The sequence below is a fragment of the Apis dorsata genome, unplaced genomic scaffold (assembly GCF_000469605.1).
Source record: "Apis dorsata unplaced genomic scaffold, Apis dorsata 1.3 scaffold_367, whole genome shotgun sequence".
NCBI lineage: Eukaryota > Metazoa > Arthropoda > Insecta > Hymenoptera > Apidae > Apis > Apis dorsata.
In genome coordinates, this window is record NW_006263632.1 from 280,233 (window position 1) to 284,516 (window position 4,284).

The window sequence follows — 4,284 nt, forward strand, 5'->3', positions numbered from 1 at the left end:
GTTTTATATTCCTCCCTTTTTCCTCCGTTTCGCGCCTACAGTAGACAGAAAGTTTTCCCTCGATAATAAGGTAATTTTTAATTTTCTTTTAGGCTGAAAAATACGCATATATCACGTGTAATTTTTTATAATTCTCCCAACTCTTAAACCAAAATTAAATAAACCACTCCTCCGTACACAACCCTATCCTAAACGATCGTTTCCAAAAAATAAATGGAATTTTCCTGAAAATCAGATTTCCTGTATAACACCACGACAACACGTCTCCTTATCCGTGTCACAACTGTTCTTATCTAGAGTTATACCTCTTAACGGAGGAAGCCAAACCGAGTAATCGCGAATCGGTCAATCGATCGTTTTCGAAGCGAAGGAAGGCCTGGTTTCGAAAGAAGGAAGAGGGGAGGGAGAGACGATAGACTCTCGGATGGAATCTCGGAATTCATTCGTCGTGCCACGGCCGCCGATCCGGTTTCCGTAACGTCCGTTTGGTATACGCGCGATCAGACTTTTCTATACATAAATGTGGCAAGCTTCCAATGCCGACCGTCCACCACCGTCGTGCTTAGGTGCACCGTGGTGTGCTACCTTTACACCGACTACTCCTCCTCCTCCCTGTGTATGTACGTGTCTGGTGTCCTGTCCAGTGAGCCGCGTGACAGCTAATATCCGACCAGGAAACTAACACCCCCGCGCCACGCTGAACCACCCCACTGTCTACCGCCACCACGTTAGCTACCCCTCTGTTCGCACCTCCGACGTCGCTCCGCTTCATTCTCGTAACCGTCGACTAACCTGTCGCATCCTAATATTAAAGGAGGAAACTCCATTTCAAGTGTCTTCAAATTCATCTTCTTTCTCTCTAGTTTCAGCCAGTGAATCTATTCTTTATTAAGTTTTCCATTTATTCTTTCTATTCGCTTTCAATTTCGTAGACGATCTCGTTTGTACCCGCAATTTTTTTGTTTCACGACGAAGGTTTTAGGTATAGGATGAGCAATCTTTAAACGTGAGAAAATTAGATACTTTTTTTTAAATTATATTGGCTTTCAAATATCTTTTAAATACTTGGGAAAAAAATATCTGATAAGATTAACTGTTTCTCGGTATCTAGCAAAGAAATCTCTTTATAATAATGCACGAGAAGCCTCGATTTAAATTTTCCCAGAGATCGATCAATCATTTGCCTTCAGAAATCGCGCATGCATTAAGGAAATTGCAAAATACCCTATCGACAAAGCATCTTAATGAAGGTGTCTAACTGGAGATGTTCATCCCCTGCAAGATGTCTAACGCGTAAACTTACAGCCTATGTTATATATCCTAGCCTCGCCATACGTGATGCAATGCAGCTCAAGTAGTAGCTGGAATACCAAACTATTCACCGTCCTCTCCTCTCCCCCTATCTTTTGAATGCCTCGTCTACGCGCCACTTTTTCTTCGTGCTCATATCGAATCCCAACCGTGTGTCTTCAACATTCACACCCACGTCGACGTATTCGTCGCAGTTGCATACGATGAAACTCATTTTCACGCGTAGGGTTTACATCCTGCATCTATAAAATATAGCCTTATCACTGTTGTATGCGATGGGGTTGCAAATTTTTCTTCCTTCGTCGCGTCTAAGTTTTTTTTTTTAAGTATCGAAAAGAGGAGAAAGAGGAACGTGATTCTAATCTAGCGTGATAATGGATCAAAATCTTGCTTTTTCTTAAGATATCGAATCATTAATATTTATTCATACCTATGTAAAAGTGAAAGAATTTCATGGAGGAAATGAAAAGGGAGGTAATGAATGATGAATATCGAAGTTTGGACAGAGCTCGCTTGGGATTGGAATTTTTGAATGGAAGGTTGGAGATGTATCAAATTAGAGAAATAGATCAAGATAAGATCTTGTGAAGAGAGCTCGTGATGTATATGTTAATTTTATTATACGATTCTATAATATCCAAGTGAAGGAACTATTGGATTGAATCATTTCGAATAAATGGGATTCTTTTCGTCTTTTGTCGGATCTTTGAAGAATAATTCATAGGATAATTTGAATATTTTATATCATTATCGATTTCGTAATTAAAACAGATGAAGCATGGTGTAGAAATGATGAATTTTAATAGGGAATTTTCACCAACTTGAATTAATTATCGTTATAAAAGGATAATGAAATTGACTCGTGTTATATTAAATTTAATTTATAAAATATCAAATACTCGATTTATTTCTTGAATTTATTACTTATTTTATTGAAATGAAATTTCGAAAAGAAAGGATTCATCTCAAATCTTCGAAAACATTCGAATAAATAATCAAAATGATTCGTATTTAAAAGAAAGAATTGAAATCGAAATTGATTAACTCGCAGTTTCTCAATCCCGATTAATAGAAGAGCAAAAAATATCTTGCTTAACGAAGACGCCTACCTAAAAACGAGTTTCTCAACTCCCTGAGTAATTAGTTCCCAACTTAACGAACGAGAAACTATCTTTATTCCACTCCGATACTTTGTGCGCCAAACAAGACAAACACGTTTTCTCTGAACGAGAAAGGAGAAACATTATTATTCGCCTCTATCCATCTCGATTCGCAAATTCGCAAATTCGCAAATTCTGAAACACGTTTAAAAAATTCATCCCCCTTCGAAATGAAAAATTCACCGAACGAAGGTATCACCGTGGAAAAATGGATAATTTTTGATTCAGCGATGCTGGTTCAACGTTGGAACGAAAGCACGAAGGAATTACAACGCGTCTGAAAGAAAGCTGAGCTCGTGAAACGTTGGGTTGGTCGGGGTATCATCGAGTAGAGTCACGAAATGTCCGGCGAAATTTTTGAAGGACGAAAAGACGAGTTTGCCGACTCGACGAAATCCGCGCGGCCAAACGAGAGAGGGCCACGAAATCATGTGGAATTACTTTTTCGTTGCCGCGTTGAATGCAAAAGCGTCCGCGTGTTTACCCGAAATATCGAGCCGCGCAAATATCACGAGCTGCTCCCATTTTTTTCCCCGCTCCCACCCCTTTCCATTGGCTGATTATCGGCTAAAAATACATTTACCTTACTAAATTCTAAAATTCTATCCGACGATATTTTATTAAGGCTTTTAAATTCACTTGAGTATTGGATCTCGGAGATTATCGATAATGAAAAATATTTTGGAGAAATTTAATGGTTTGATGGAAGAGAGATTTTTTTCTTCTTCTGAAAGCATTAGACTTTGTAGAGAATATTTACAAAATATTATATAAAAAAGTGAATCATTTTATTCTTCTTGTACGAAATGATTAATTGCGTTGTTGAATCATGCGTACTTAAAAAAATGTTAATGTCATTGAAAGAAAATAAAATTCATCATCAAATAGAGAATTGAAAATCATAGAGTATAAATTAAAAACTGAAAATATAAAGATATAAAAAAAACTTGTTTTTTAAATATAAATTTTTCACAATGATTCAAATGACTTATTATGATTCTCAATCGAAGATTAATTATTATAGCTCAAATAGGATAAAATCTCTTATATCAAATGAATGTTCAAACCATTTCTTCAGTTTCTGTTCTCTCTAAAATATTTTTCAATACTTTTTTCCGATATTCGAATTTTTGGATAGATTTAAATAAGACACTCTATATATTTATAAATAATGCAACACCATTCGAAAAATTCTTTCCTGTAAAATATGCGAATCTCGAATCCGCGATAATTCGATCTGGTAGCCAAGGGAAGCTGATTTCGATTTAAGGAAACTAAGGAAACTAACGAAGAAAAAGAAAAGATCCCAGAGAGTATTTAATTGTCCGAGACGGCGAGATGGATTGAATTATAGTATTAAGGAACAACCTTTAAAACGCGATTTCGACTGGTAAATTGAAAGATTTTAGTTTTAGAGCGATTCCTCCTCTCTAAATCGATGCAATCGGGAATGAATAATTGGTAATTAACTTCGATTTCAAGTTAAGAGACGGTCGCTTTTATAAGATTTCGTCTGATTTTCTGAATATTGGCTTTGAAATCTGATTTTTCCTGTCTATACAATTAGATTTCTATACAATATCTATTGGTTATACTTTGATTCTATGTTCAACTCTAATTTTGTTAAAATAATTTTTATTAATTCAAAATATCTATTAGAGAAGATCATATTAAAATCCTATCCAGTTGATGATAAAAATATATCAAACATAATCAATTTTCTATTCTACTCTTTTTTCAATTTGATAATGTAAAATGGAAGAGACAACCTAAAATATATCTACTGAAAATGTTTGCGATATTTCTTTTGAGA